The sequence below is a fragment of the Sceloporus undulatus genome, chromosome 2, assembly GCF_019175285.1.
Source record: "Sceloporus undulatus isolate JIND9_A2432 ecotype Alabama chromosome 2, SceUnd_v1.1, whole genome shotgun sequence".
Lineage (NCBI taxonomy): Eukaryota > Metazoa > Chordata > Lepidosauria > Squamata > Phrynosomatidae > Sceloporus > Sceloporus undulatus.
Genome location: NC_056523.1, coordinates 332,851,691 through 332,868,168, shown reverse-complemented (window position 1 = coordinate 332,868,168; position 16,478 = coordinate 332,851,691). Strand labels below are relative to the sequence as shown.

General features: G+C 43.2%; 1 protein-coding gene and 1 pseudogene across 1 annotated transcript in view; one reads left to right on the top strand and one right to left on the bottom strand.

Moving 5' to 3' along the window:
- CNTFR (ciliary neurotrophic factor receptor) overlaps nt 1-16,478 on the top strand; it is a 549,220-nt gene that overhangs the window by 148,696 nt on the left and 384,046 nt on the right. The window lies entirely within an intron of this gene.
- The window catches only part of LOC121920717, a 145,940-nt pseudogene that overhangs the window by 129,106 nt on the left and 356 nt on the right, over nt 1-16,478 (bottom strand).

Genomic DNA, 16,478 nt, shown 5'->3' with positions numbered 1-16,478 from the left:
CAAAGGAGAGCCATGCTCGGGCCGCTGAGCGCCGGGGTTGTTGGTGCCGCTAACAGCGTACAGGTTAATCTGCACTGATGGGTCTACCTTTTGTTTACAGGAGTGAGGAAAGACAATTATTGCAAGAACAGTTAGTGTGAAAGAAGATGAGCGGGAGGCAGCGGCAGTGACAGCGGATATTAGAAAGTAATGACAGGCTGCAGATGAAAGCCGGCTGGACCACTGAGTTGCTAGTGCTGGTGGAGAGCATTATGGGAACTCAGGGGTTAATTAAACGGCAGGAATGGATGAAAAGGGAGGAGGAGATGGATCTTAGCCAGGCTGTGTCTCACTGGCTGTCAACAGATGCTGGAGTGTTGACTTGCAGTGCTGTGGCAGGGGAAACCAACTCTTGGGACAAGCCCTCCTCTTTCAACAGCCTGAGCCCAGATCTGGCTTTGGGACTTTAGCAGAACTAAATCTCCCTGAACCCAGTTGGATGTGTCTGTAAGGAGGTGACTTGAAGGCAGACACAACAACTACAATTACTACTACAAGTCATAGCTCTTCACAAATATTAAATTCATTTAATGGCAGGAGTGGGTGAAAATCCAATTCTGTCTTTCTATCTGCATTTGCACAGCTCATGTGCAAATCCATTTCTATCTATGAATCATCTGTCTGTCTGTCTGTCTGTCTGTCTGTCTGTCTAGGCTGACCATTGCCTTCCTCTGAGACTGAGACAGTACAACATGCCTGAAGTTACTCCATTTTTAGGCCTGAGCAGGGATTTGAACCCTGGTCTCTCAGAGTTGCAGTCCACTACTCAAGCCACTACACCACACCAGTTCTCTTCCTTGTTTACTTTAACCTTCAAAATAAATGCAAGTTAAGTCTCCCTTATCTAGAATTCTGACATCTGAAATATTCCAAAAAAAATAAACCTTTTTTCATGGCTGGCAGAGATAGTGACGCACTTTTGCAATGGTTCAATGCAGACAAACTTTGTTTCATGCACAAAATTATTTTTAAAATATTGTATAGGATTACTTTCAGGCTATGTGTATCAGGTGTATATGAAGCATAAATGAATTTTGTGTTTGCACTTGGATCCATCTCCAAGATACCTGTTGATGCAAATACAAGTATTCCAAAATCCTCCCCCTCAAAATCCAAAAACACCTGAAATCCAAATCATCTCTGGTTCAAAGCATTCTGCATAAGGGAGAGTCAACATCTGCTTAGCAGGCTTTGGTAGTGGTTTATCCTGTCCAATTTTAAATGCAGTCCTATCAGAAAGGATCTCTGCACATCAGCTGAGGAAGCATTTATGTTGCTGGCTGGGTGTCAAGTAAACAGAGGCCAAAGTCTCTGCTCTCTGGTGGTGGCAACCTATGGAGTTCATATGAAGGATTCTACTTTTTGGATGGACACTTGACCACATTTAAGTGGCTTAATGGGGAATTACTGGTGCTTTCCCTGCAAGATGCAGACAGGATGTAGTTCTCCTGCCTTCTTCTGTTACTCACATTGTACTTCTGCCACATTGGACCACTAAGATTAGAAAATGAAGGCAACAATTGGATGGAAGAGTTATTTCCACTGAGCTCTAAAGAACAGTTGGAGAAAGGTGTGCATTCATACTGGTTTGTTTGTCCCAGTGCAGCTGCTCTGAAAATCAAGAGATGGAGGGGACCTCTGTTAAGTGCAAGCTTATAGTAATTTTAGTAATGCCCTGGAGGATTGGATTTGTGTAGTCAGTGTTGCATGGCTAACATTCTTGATTTTGGGAGGAAGCTGATTGTGAGCATTGCTTTTCAGTGTGATGTGGAATATTAGGCCATGTGCAGCACAGGAAGCAAGTATTTGCAATAGTGGCACCTAGTGACAGAACGTGGTATTAGGCTAAATTGTTACTAGGAACTTAATTCTGCCATGTGTGAAAGGGTCATGAGTGGATGGTGGCAACCACCCTTGGGTTGCGAGGGTGGAAGCAACATTGGGGAAAGTTACCTTTTTAGGTTATGATTCTTAGAATCCCCTGACAGCATGCCCTGTTTCATTGGATGCCCTGTTCTGTTTCGACCAAAGGGTCTCTCCCCACCCCCCCACCCACCCCGAAAAATAGAAGGGTCTCTGTTACCCTGAAAGTCACAAGGACCAATGGGAAGGAGGATGCATCTGCTCCATGGGTCACTGTTTAACTACCCTGATGTTGTGGGCTTTCACAAACCAATATATAGCGTAGCTTTCTAGGATGAGGGGTCTTTGGAGAATAATGCTAACAGGTGAGAAGCCAATGGGGTTTGCAGTCCCCATTCTTTGTGCGGTGTGTGTGTGTTTGAAACAGCTTCTCTCCCACCAAAGAAAGTGCTCCAGCGCTCAGCCACAATAAATATTTAACATGCTTTTAGTGGTGGAAGATCTTGCCGGGAGGCTCTCATTCTTTAAAGCGGAGGCCAAGCCTGATTAATGGGTCAAAGTACTCCCGTTTATGGGAGGTTGGGATCAGTCCCAGTTCTCAGCTAATTTCCTCAATCTTTAATGCTGTTTTACTGGGGGAGGATTTACTTGGCAAAGGGGAGAGTTTTAATAGGGCCACTTTAACCACATAGATTTTAAAGCGGTAAAGGTAAAAGAGAGAGACAGAGAATCTTTGTCTTTTCTTTACAAAAAAAAAATGTACACAGCAGATTTAAATGTTAAAGATGTTTAAATGAAAATGAAATTAAGAAGGGAATATATATATATATATATATCACTTAGTGGAAGCCATTTTTCCTCCCCAGTGATTTTTACGGCCTCCTTCCCTCCTCCCTTTTGGCTCTTCCGAATTACAGTCTTCTCTGCTGCATCAGCCACCAGAAGCTCTGCTGGGAGCTTTTTTCTAAGAGAAAACGCAGGTCAATAGCTCAGAAAGCCATTGGGGTCATCTTTAGAAAGGCGGCCATGTGCTCTGGATGGGAACCTGTGCAGTCCTTTGAGAAATCCTGCATGCCCTCTCAAAACCCAAGCATTCCCTCTTAAAATTGCCCCCAAAATGCCAGTTTGGCCCACAAAAAACCCCATTCTAAATGCTGAACAAAAGCTTTTAAAGGTAGCAGAAGGATGTTTCAAGGAACTCCCCACTTTGGGTTACAAGGAGGTAGATTTTGACTGAACTTTAGCAGGAACTTCTTGACAGTAAGAAATATTTGGCAGTGGAACCAATTGCCTAGAGAATCGTAGAGTTGGAAGATACCTCAAGGGCCATCCAGTCCTGCCAAGGAGGAATACACAATCAAAACACCTCCGACAGATGGCCATCCAGCCTCTGTTTAGCTGGTTCTCAGCTGAGATACTCCAGCTGGGATCCTGCACTGATCACCGATGTTTAAGAATGCAGTGTTGGTGGGAATTCGGACGATCTAGTTACCTACTATCTTGAACTGGGCACTCAGGTGGCTGGAAGGTGATAATGGAACCCTAGACAGAATCTAGATTAGCTTACAAGAGGTGAGGACCCTCATTTCCTTAGGATTTTTGTTAGGGCATGGAAAGACGCACTTTGTCTGCCACGACCACCTGCAGAGTTGAACCACGTCGACAGGACGCCAGGGATAAGGAATCTGAAGAGATGTCTGCAAAGGTATTCAGGCCAAGAAGGAAAATAATCCTTCACCAATGCAAACGGCCTTAAGGTCCCGGCTTGAGAAATAACGACAAGAGCACTTCAAGCCTTCACTCTTCACGAGGGCTTTAATAAATAAGTTACTTTAATAAATAAGTTACTTTGCCAACCAAACAACCATAACAACAAAAACAGAGAGGCAGTTACTCTAACACCAACTGTCATAACTGATACACTCTCTCTCTGAAGGACTGACAGCATCAACATTCCATAATGCAAGTGTCAACTGTCAACTGCCACTGGAACTGTAATAGATTCCGCTACAGCTCTATCTTGTGGACACATAAATGTCATTTCCTAACAATTTTATCATGTCAGCCTGCTGCCCTGCCACAATTGTGCTAGTTTACAAGTGTATGCAATGCATACTGGTGTGACATCATTTCTCATCATGCTTTCTTCCTCAATAGCGCTTATAACCAAGTAAATTTGAACAGTTTAGATGGCAGACGATCTTTATTATTCCTGGGAGGGCTCAACAACACCTTTCTTAATATTTCTGTGTGCTTGGTCATTTAGCACACTTTGAGTCATAGTGCCTGAGGGGCTCAGTAACATGAGACGCTTGGGGTCCAGTTTTGCTATATAATTGCTCCCAGCCTATTGTAATCCATGTCCATTTACATATGAATTGATGCTGAAAAGGTCTCAGCCCAACCAAGAAGGGAATGACTGAGAGCCATGAAACTTGCATGCTAGTCCACATACAGTGGTACCTCGGGTTACGAAATTAATTCGTTCCGCGGCTAATTTCGTAACCCGAAAAACCTTCGTAACCTGAATTGCCATAGGCGCTAATGGAAAAAAATAGCTCTCTGCTGCCCTCCGGTGGCGGCATAGCGCCGAGGTTTTTTCGTAACCCGAAAAAACCTTCGTAAGCCGAAACAATAAATCCCTATGGGATTTTTTCGTATCCCGAAAAATTCGTAAGCTGGGTAATTCGTATCCCGGGGTACCACTGTATTCACTCTGAGTCTGATGCAGTTGGCACATCATTTCTGAATTTTCTTTATCCAAAAATAATAAAAAATAAAAATCTGGTGTCTGGCCATTGAAATACTGCTCTCTTGCTGCAAAGTGCGCTGAATCATTTGAAAATTTTCTTCCTTTCAAATTCTTTTTAAGGTTTGAAAACAAGAAATAGTCAGATGGAGCAAGATCTGGTGAGTAGGGTGGGTGGTCTATGCATTGAAATCCCAAATTGTTCAAAATGTCCATCCTCTTGCCATCTCTGTGAGCAGGTGCATTGTTCTGCAAATAGAGAACAACTTTATGCAACTTCCCTTGGTGTTTTCCTTCTGTGCCTCCTTCAGTCAGCTCAGTAAGATACAGACCTTCACATGATAGTCGGTCATCAAAATACTTTCCTTATCCCAAAAAACTGTGGCCATTGCTTTTCCTGATGACCCCTGAGTCTTGAATTTCTTTGGCCATGGAAAACCTAAGTGCTGCCACAGCAAGGACTGTGGTTTGGTCTCTGAATCATAGTAATGTAACCACGTTTCATCAACAGTGACAAGTCATTCCAAAAGAACTATCACTAGATCACTCAAAATGCAGCAAAATCAACTTGGAGCTATCCACTCAGTTTTGTTTCTGGTCAGCATTCAAACATTTTGGCACCCACTTGGCTGACAGCTTCTACATTGCCAACTGCTCATGAATTATAAACCCAATGCATCCCACGATATTTCTCGTGTCTCAGCAATTGTTTTAGCTGTGATTTGCTGATCTGCCAAAATCAGGCCATGAACATGCTCAATAATCTCAGGAGCTGACACTGTTTGGAGGCTTCCCAGACCTTGCTTCTGGCTCAGAACCTCCATGCGGAAAGTTGGAGCATCATCTCTTCACGGTTGAGTATGATGGGCGCTTGTTACTCAATGTTGCCATCATGCATTCATGGATTTCCTTTGGAACTTTCTTCTGCGGGAACAGGAACATCATGATGGCCCAGAGTTCAGCACTTGAAAATGTGACACTTTTTGTTGACATGGGTCTACCAATGATCTGAAAATTATAATAATCAGAAATTGGAGCAAATTGGCAATTTATAATACAAAAGAAGCCTCTTCCAAGTGACGGTGACAAAAGTGCAGTCAGAGTGTAATAGGATAATGGAATGTTATAAATTGTGATGCTGCCCTTAAACCTTCAAAGAGTTGTGTAAGATGATACAGGTACACAGCTCTTTGAAGGCCATAAATTTTATCTTTCTGTATCCTCTTACACTCTGACCCCCCCCCCCCAAAAAAAAACCCCTATACAACTGAGCAACCTGTGGTTTTCACATTGATTCCGTCAATGCATTTGAAGAAATGGACTAAAATCCACAAAACCTCATGCTAAAACCCATCAATACAACTAAATACCTTCTCTGCCCCTACCTTACTTTTTTATGCTGAAACAGATTAACAAATCTATCTCTTTGAAAACTAGGGGTTTGGTTCTTCATTCAATTTTCTCCTTGAAGGAAGAAGCATATAATTTTAGTGATTATTTTTTCTGACTGCGGGAAAGTATTTCAGGACTTATTGTGCACAGAGTTTGCAGGAGGCATTTTTATACAAGTAGGATATAAACCTCCTAAAGGTACCAGATTCTGTCTAATCGTGGAAGCTCAGCAGGATCAGCCCTGGTTAGTACTTGGATGGGAGACTGCCAGTGGATAACAGGCAGCATGGGCTTCATCTTTTAAGGCAAGGAATACTCAGTTTTGCCAGTTGCTTCCAAATTACTCAGGGCACCATAGCTCAACAAGCAACGCGAAGACACATGTGTGCAGAAACATACACAGAGAGGAACACACATTTTTGTATAGAAAACGACATTTTCTGCCGAGGAAGCAACGTTTTGTGCACAAAAGAACCACGGGCAAATTTTGCATGTAATAAGTCCCATACTCTCCCATATCTCACAGAGGAAAACCAGGACCCAAAAGGAGTCCTAATCCAACACTCTGGGAGACCAGGGTCCAAATCCCCGCTCAACCATGCAAACCTCTTGTGTGAACTTGGACAAGTCACACTCTCTCAGCCTCAGGGGAAGACAATGGCAGACCTCCTCTGAATAAATCTGCTCAAGGAAATCCTGGGAGACCATCCTCATAAATTGGAGCTGATTTGAATGTTCATAACAGTAACAATAAACTGTCCAAAGTATGAATATTGAATTCACAGATGTCAAGGAGCTCCTTTTGCAGACTTTAGTTTCCTTTGACTTTAAACAGAGGAATCAAGAAGTGTGTCTGACACAGATGTCCTTGAGTGGCATTTTGACAAAGTGACTCGGAGTTCAGACACTGTAGAAATAATGTAGTTTGACACCACTCGAACTGCCATGGCTTCATCCAACAGAATCTTGGGATGTGTAGTTTGGTGATGCACTAGCACTCTTTTGCAGAGAAAGCTAGAGTCCTTGTAAAACTATGTATCCCTGCATTTTATAGGATGCAGGGGGTGACCATATGTTACAACTGCAAAGGAGGACAAGGCATCACAAAATGCAGGGCATTCAAGAAAAATGGAGGGCACTGCAAAAACACTGCTATAAATGTAAATTCATGCTTCTCAGTCAAGTTTTAAAATGGAGGGCATTTTGGAATTCTTCCTGGACAGAAGGCTGAAATGTAGGACATGTCCTGGGAAAGGAGGACGTCTGTTCACCCGGCATAGGATGGAGCTTCAGCACTTGAAGTGGTGTCCAACTGCATTATTTCTATACTGTATTTTACAATAAGTGATTCCCAAGCTTTGGCCCTCTGGGTGTTTTGGACTCCAGCTTCCAGAAGTCCCAGATAACTTGGCCAACTGTCCAGAATTCTGGGAGCTAATGTCCAAAACATATGGAGGGCCAACATTTGGGAATCACTAGTGTAGATGCAACCAAGTTGTGGCATGCTCAAACCTCTTTGAGGCCATGAGGGCTAGAATCCTGAAGAAGAGGATCAAAATTACTCAGGGCATGGACTTTCATAGCTAATGCCAGCGCCTGTGGCTGAGTTTTCTTAAGTCTTGGGATCTTTTGAATACCAAGCAGGCTTGGATACATGGTTTGGCTTGCTATATTAAGGTCCCTGAGCAGTGAGGTAGAAGAGGGCTATGTTTAAAGGCCCACCCTGAATAAAAGCCTTAAGGATGGAGTACTGTGGCCTCTTTTCCTGTTACGGTCTGACAGGCCCCCAGATGAAATTACGGAGGATTTTGCATGGCTCTTGTGTCCATGTCAGATCAAAGGCAGTCTAAAATTGGTTTGAGATGCTCCGAATCCAGAGTTGGCACTCTGTTCTTGGCGGCTGTGTTTGCTTTTGTTTTCTTCCCCTCCAAACTATATTTGCAACATTTCTGCACCCTGCTCTTTCCTCTCCCCCCAACAACTCACATCCTCCGCTGCCATAGCAGAGGATGTGCAAGACCTTGTTAAGCGCTCCCCAACGCAATGTGTTTCATTAGCCACGTATCAAAGTTGTTTTGCTGCTGTCATGCAGCTGAAAAGTTAAACATGTCTGATCAAAGGCGCGTAAACACCGCTTCAAAACAAATGCCCCAGGGCACTGCCAGAAAACACAAGAGCTGTTGAGAACGGAGCCTCCTCCAAACGCCTGGCACCGATTCCCACATGTGTGGTGCTCAAAGAGGATTGGCAAGAGTGCGCAATTTCAATCCCCCCCCCCCCCCCCCGAAAGAGCTATTTATACATTCTGCTTTGCAGACGTCCAGGCCCCAGGAGAACGATCAAATCCCACGGCTGTATCTTGAATGCTGGCGTGTCCTAGGTGCAAACCTCAGGGATTCTGGCTGTCTGCAAGAAACCTCCTTTTCAAAATATAAGTGTGTGCTGCCAGTTATCTGTAGCTGAAAGTTTTCCTTTCTTGTCCTCTCTCTCCCTTTTATTCTATTGCTTTCTTTTCTAGGGATTCGTGTAGTAGAGCTCAGTGTTTCAACTGTAAGCTGAAACTAGACCTGTTGTATTTAATATCAAAAAATCCACCAAAGAGTGATACCTTTATTGAGACAACCAAAATGCACAATATACGTGTTTCAAGCTTTCAAACTTCTGCTGGCTTCTTCATTAGGCAAGGTGTCAAAAACCATACAGGAATTATTGGATTTGCTACATGGCCAACACAGCTACTCCTGGATCTTGTCTCTTGAATTCAAACACACTTACAACACAATAGATCCTATACTAGCAGCATGGCGTGGGGTATATCTACATTACAGTGGCTGGTAAGATATTGGTGTCTATGGCACATGTGCATTCCCAACTGAAGTGGCTGGACAGTTTTCTCCGATGTGGAACATCTGCATTCAATTTAAGGCTGAAGAAGTGGAGTTGTACATGCAGGTGTGGATTGCACAGGCACATACTTTCCACAGCATGCATGGATGTGCATGTACATTTCATTGTGCCATTCAGCATGCACAGGCTGCCTTGATTCAGATGCACAATGATGCTATTCATAGTAAAATTAATGCATAACTCGATATGCAGAGATTTCAAAGAATTCTAGAGGTGGAAGAGACCCCCAAAGGAGACCCCCTTCTGCCATGCAAGAAGGTGCAATCCAAGCACTACCTGTGGCAGATGGAGATCCAGCCTCTGCTTGAAAACCTCCAAAGAAGGAGTCTCCAACACCCTCCAAGACAGCAGTATTTTCCACTGTCAAACAGCAATAGCAATAGCGTTTACATTTCTATACCACTTAATAGTGAACTCAACACTCTCTAAGTGGCTTACAATTTGTAAGCCAACTGCCCCCATCAAACTGGGCACTAATTTTACCAACCTACAAAAGGAAGGAAAGCTGAGTCAACCAGGAGCCGTGTCTGGGATCAAACTCACAACTTTGTAGCTGCAGTATCAGCATTTAACCACTGCACCACCAGGGCTCCCTTGAAGCCCATTTCAGCTCTTACTGTCCAGAAGTTCTTCCTAATCTTGAGATGGAATCTGTTTTCCTGTAGTCTGCATCCATTGCTCCATGTCCTACTCTATGGAGCAGCAGAAAACAAGCTTGCTTCATCCTATGATTCTTTCATTCTTCCACAGTGTCCCAATCTACTCCTGTAGGGCCATTAGCCTTGTGGCTCATAGCCTGGAGATGATAGCATGAGTTACCACATTGGGGTGAGACCAGCCCTAGTGATGCCACTGACCATGACAATGGGACACACTTCCTCGGAGTGTGGTGGAGTCTCCTTCATTGGAGGTCTTTAAACAGAGGCTGGATGGCCATCTACTGGGGATGCTTTGATTGAGAGTTCCTGCATGGCAGGGGGTTGGACTGGATGGCTCTTGCGGTCTCTTCCAACTCTATGCTTCTATGACATCATGAAGATTCTTGTACATCGAAACCACTAGCAAATAGCTGTTCACCTTCTAAGATAGTGCGACTGCACATGTAGCAGTTATGCTTATGGGACTCTGCCTATAGCCTGTATTCAACTGTGAACTGAATGTGGAATGCTGTGCAATGGCCCAAAAGGTACAACAGCATGTGCAAAGGGAATTTCTGTTTGCCTAAAATACGAACAGGGATGCGTGTGATTCCTCCAGCCTTTCCAGAGGAAAGAATGGCAGGGATGAAGTGTATGCAGTTGAGAAAACTGCATCTGGAAATGACTTGACGTATGGAGTAGCAAAACCCCAAGATTTCTGCCGAGAGGGATATCAGGAAGGTTGGTCCAGTAATGCAGCCTCTGCTTTGCTGGCTTGCCTGGATGGACATTCCAGCAACATTGGCTCATCTCCGATCGAGCCGCCTTTCCTCTTCCAAACGCGGATGCCTAATGGCGTTAATGAGGGCGGCGCAACCTAATTGGTGCTCCTTGTCATTTTTGTACTCCTAGGGTCCCGGGTGGTCTCACAAGTCCCCTCAAGTGGTGCAGCCACGGTGAAAGGTCAGCAGCCACGTCGGCTTTCATAAATCAGAATGCAGGCCGGGAGGGCCTTGGACTCTTCCCTAGGAGCCTTGAGGTTCTGGTTTCTGTTCCTCATTATTTGTTTCTTTGGTACTGGTTTTGAAATTGGGAGAGGGAGGTCATGGACGGCTTCCATGTCAACAGCCCTGGGAGATGGAGGCTGTAGTTATCAGACAAATCGAGGAGGCTTCCTGGACTTGGGAGTGCAAGAAGAGAGCCAGTCCAATTTGTAAAAAGGAGGACGGAGCTGTCAGGAAAGAAAAAGAGGGGAGAGAAATTAATTCAAAGTAGCAGCTCCAACTCTCCCACCCCGGCTGTTATAATCTAGCCTCTGATCAAAATCTAGCCTCCAGTCTAGCCCTACAAAATGTTCTCAAAAAACCTGAACAATTCTGGTTCCAGACATTCTTTGCAGATGTTTCTTTTGCCTGCGGCAACATGAGAATAGATGTGGGGAATTCGCACTTTATTCTTCATGGACATTCCTTTGCCTTCACTAAAACCCCATTGGTTAGTTTGCTGCCTATTGATTGATCTACTTCTATTCTGCCTGTTTGGAGTTGGAAATGACTGCAAGTCCCAGACCTATCCAAGACTGTGTTTGGTGCTAAAACCCAGCACACATCAATGTGGGATTGTCTGGCTTTCTCCAGGATTGTCCAGCTTCTCACATCACCATCACTTCCACCCTCCTGGTGGTAGATTTTGGTTAGAAAATACTACACAGAGTAATACTTTCTACAAGGCGCGCTAATATGAAGCCACTTATATGCACTTGTTTACATAAATCTATGCACTCCTTCTCGCTTCCCTTTCATTTGCATCTCTTTTATCATCATCCATCACTTTCAAAAGTAACACAGTGCTTTTCCACAGGCATAAACTTAAATATCTCCATAAATTTTGAGAGCAGTGGAGCTTTCCCTCCTGGCTAGAAATTTAATAGAGATAAAGCAGTCCAGGATCATGAGTGTCTATGGTCATGAGAGAAGGTTTGAGACCAGCAAACTGCAAAAACAATTTCCCCAGCATCTCTAATTATGGATGGATGTAGTATTCAAAAATAGCTGAAAGATGACTGAAAAGCAAGGTTTTTTGAGTATATAAAAACTCTGATGAGAAGGATCCTGGATTGACAAGTCTTTGCACTTTGGCAACTTATTCTGGGCAAAATTTGCACACAGTGGTTTTGTACAGAATGCAGCATTTTCTGCAAAGGAATCTGGGCAGAATATTTTTGAATAAAGAAAGCCATTCCCTGTACAGAAAATGTTGTTTTCTGTGCAAAACAACCATGCACAATTTTTCACAGAGTAAGTCCTGACTTGTGAATAGACTTTGAAGACTGTGGACTGCAGAAATAATTGCCACCATTTGAACTGGCCCAGTGCTATGGAATTCTGGGATATGTGAGATACAGAAGGCTCTTGATATCTGCTGGGTTTGGTTCCAAGACCCCCTTGGATACCAAAATCCAGGGGTGCTTAAGTTTCATTACATACAATTGATAGTAAAAAAAAAAGTGTCCCTTTATACAAAATAGCCAAATCAAAGCTTGTTTTTTGGAATGTATATATTTTCAAACCATGGATGGTATCTCCAAGTAAAACACAATTTTTTAAAACAATAACACTGAAAACAATTAAAACACTTGAACTATATTATGCATATTTTTAGTTGGAAAGACCACATTGCTGAAGAATTACATCACGATCTCTAATGCTAACAGAGATTTGTTAATAAATTCTCACTTTTGCTGGTACACAACTTATACCACTCCATTTTTTTAGTAACACAACCTACTACTGTTTCATCTTCTTGGAAAGGTGTCAGCAGTGGCAAAGAGCAATGAAGAGGAACTTTTGGGGGCCTAGGAGCCTGTCGTCTGCAGAACTGCCACTCTTGCTGCGATTAATAAGGCTCCAGGGACCCTCCTGGCTGGTGAATTGTTCAGTGTGGCTTCCTTTCAGCTATTTATTATTTCCAGGGAAACTCACCTGCAGGGCAGCAGCTGGCTCCTGTGAGAAATAGTTGAACAGGGCAGAGCCAATCCTTCAGAACTGGGGAAAGAGTGGTAGAAGGGTGTGTATGCGTCTGGTTATGGCACAATGAACATGGGAACAAAAAACAGGTTCATTGAGAGTTTCAGCAGCAATGTGGTGATTTGAGAACCTCTCATATGGTCTTAAAGTATAGTAGAGATGCAATCCTTTGCTAATTTTCTTCCCTAAAGAAGCGATAAGTCATTTTAGCCAGTTGCTTCCTGCTGTAAGAAAGATAAAGAAAAACTGTGCAGTTATTGAAGACTATTTGCAGTTTGGGATCCTAGACAAAATTTGCATGGGACATTTTTGCTTTGAAAACATCATTTCATGCACAGGAAACAGCATTTTCTGCACAGAAATTAATATGTCTGTTTCCTTCACAGAAAAAAGTTGTTTTCTGCCAGTGTGAATTTTTCACAGACTATATTGCAAACTGCAGAGACTTTCATCAGTCCAGGGTTTGGCTTCTCAGGGATGCCTGACACCCAAGAAACGTATCTTTCAACCATTTAAAAAAGCATATTCTTTCTGTTGCTGGCACAGAGGGACCCCAATTATAGGGTGGGTTACAAAAGATAATACTATATTGGGGAGGTTACTGTTCATGTTATGGTCAAGCAGGATTGCATCTGTACTGCAGAAATAATCCGGTTTGACAGCACTTTAACTGCCATTGCTCAATGCTATGAAATTCTGGGAACTGTAGTTTGTTGTGGCACCAGAGCTTTGCTTTGCTTGGTGTCACAGCAAACTACAGATCCCAGAATTTCATAGCATTGAGCAATGGCAGTTAAAGTGCTGTCAAACCAGATTATTTCTGCAGTGCAGATGCAGCCCAAGTCAAACTTCATAGAATCATAGGTCCTGTCCACTCTGATGGGAAAACCTGGCTTACCATCAGGGCTTCCAGATCTATGGGGAGCAGGAGCAGTCCACATATCTGGCCTCCACAATGGGCCAACACTCTCCGCAAACATTGTTGTGTGAATATGTCAGTGCAATGGATTGCAAAAGGAATGTTGCCGGAGGAGGAACCGTGCAAACCCACAAGTGAAAATGCTGTGGTAAGTTAGAGCTTCTGGGTAGGAAGAGGTCACAGCTTTCACTGCTTGCTAATGCTCCTCTCCCATCTCTGCACTGAAGTGTAGAGCCTCCATCTACACTCTTTACTCCAGAGAATCACCCTGTAGCGTGGATTGGGCCCATATTCCACCCTTTTTGGTCCCACGCATTGTCTAAACAGGTCAGTGCAGGAACAAAATGGGGATCTTCCTTTTAGGCCATGTGGACAAGCCTATAGAGCAGAAGGGACCACAAGGGACATTTCTTCCAACCCTCAATACACAACTAAAGCACTCCCAGAAGAGACCCATCCAAACTCTGTTTTAAAGATCTCCAAAGAAGAAGAGTCACGAAGCAAAGCTTCTTGAAATTCATCCCACACAGATAGTACCATTTGAGAAAGCCAAACACATTCACAAAAGCTGATGTGATCCTCCCCCCTTTTGCTTTGCACTTAGCTTTAAAAGAATCAGCATTGCTTCCATTCAGAATTGCTTTTATTTCATAATACACACAAAACTGGTTTTCCTCAAGGGTCATCTGTTTAAGCACAGTTTAAAGCATTTGCACAAGCAGTTTATTGCTAGTTAACTCCCTGAGGAACTATTTAAAACCCTCCAGACGTTCTTCACTCCTTGCAAAAGGCAGGTTAGGTTTACAGGGGGGTTACAGGGAGTGTTTTGTTTTGTTTTGTTTTGTTTTGTTTTGTTTTAGTACAGCTCCCAGAGTCCTCAGACAACATGGTCAGATTCTGGGAGTTGTAGTTCAAGAAATATAGCAAACTCCACCCAATTAAAAAGAGAGAGAAAGAGAAGGGGGAAGGAAGAAAGGAAAAGAAAGGAGGAAAAAAGGAGGCAGGCAGGCATTGTGGTGATACCCTTACTAGACCAAACAAAAGGCACAAAATATATTATGAAATACAGCTAACCCTGGATGTATATCATAGGGATTATTTAGATGGTGAAAAAAATCCTGGACAAATGTGGGATTAATCTCTGTTCTTCATGTGTATTTTGAATTCATCTGCTGAAGTATTTTTTTTTGGGGGGGGGCACCTAAAACCCCCACTTAACCTGGGATAATCAGTCTCAGGTTTTTCTCTCAATATTTTCCTAAAAGGTTTGCATTGTCAGCTGTGTGAATAACCAATGAGAAGAGACCCAGGATAAAGTTTTCTCTGCATGCCTTGAATGTGTTTGGAATACATCCGCATCATTGGCTCCATCTTTATTTGCAGTGCTGAAACATGAAAGCAACAGAACTTGCAGAGATGCACAGAGATGTATTTCCAATAAAAAAATAGGGTGAACAACAAAACAGGAATACGGGAGTCAGATTATTCACTCCTAAAAAATAATGTCTGAATAACCCCATAGAATCATAGATAGAATCACAAAGTTGGAAGAGATGGCAAGGGCCATTCGGCCCAACCCATTCCACCATCCATATCTTTGGTAGTCTAAGAAAGTAAGTTTTTCCAGCTGGGATGCAAAGAAATATGGTGTAGGTGTTGGCTTTCCTTTTCAACACAGAGGTAGAACATACTGAATAAGAGTATTGGATTTCCTAGTAGAGTCTCAGAATGCAAAAAGGAAGCACTGCACTGCTGAGCTTAATGCAGAAGGGGTTGCATGATGACGCACAGTCACATCACCCCCATGGGCAATGTGCGCCAGGGATTTAGAATGGTGAAAAGTGCCTCTCTCTATGTGTGTGTGTGTTTTAAAGAAGGGAAATGGCCTGCTTTAAGTGAAATACGTCCCAAACTAAGAATACAATTCCGTGTTCAGAGAGGTGGAAATATTTCTGGGCAATAAATGCAAAGAAAGATTAAGTGTTCCAGTGTTCAAGAATTTTGCGCCCATGTGCTGGATCCCATGGTGGAAAACCTAAAGTTATAACCTCATATCTAGAATGTAAAAGGTTAAAAAATAGTTGAAGAGAGATCTTCAGAAGGTAGAAGTCATGGGTTCTGTCTAGCATCATAAAGAATACTTTTGGTGACATGTTTTGGGAAAAGAAAAGTCATTTGCCCACACCCATTCCTCTTTATGGGGAGGATGTGTTTGTCATAAGTTACAAGTTTGTCAACACCTAACACAGTGGTCCCCAAACTTTTTTTGGGCTACTACCCCCTTTCATATTATGTGGCAACCCTAGCTCCCCTTCCTCTACATTTATTTCTTGATATTAGGTCTACTATTCTACTGTACTTTCAAAACATCCAATCTCAGTCACTGCTCCCTTTGCCACCTGGTCAACCTGGGAACAACAATGGAATAGCTGGCTGCGCACTGACTGAGAAGCTCCTCTCCCATGCAAGCCTTGTGGCTGAGGCATCACTAAGGGACATGGGGGGGGGGTTTGCGGGCCACACTAAGTGACACTTTAAGTGGGGTGACTGGCAAAAACCACTCAAGTAACACCAGTGCTGCTCCCTAAATGGATGCCTTTTGTCCACGCATGAAGCGGCAGTCTCTTGTGGAGAGCAGCCTCCAGCTTCAGGAGTTCGAATGTTAGAATTGTTTAGGAGTTAAGTCACAACTATTGGCATTACATTCAGGGATATACAGAATTATTAAGGTGTAACATTAGTACAAAAAGCATTACTAATGATTCTCTTTGGTCTGGTAGGGGTGGAGGTCAAGGGGGTGTGACACCATGAGTTATCACACCAGGTGACACCAATTGTATTGACGCTACTGCCTTGTGGCAAAGGCCAGTTCAGGCAAGATGATGATGATGATGATGATGATGATGATGATGATGATGATGATGATGATGATGATGATGATGATG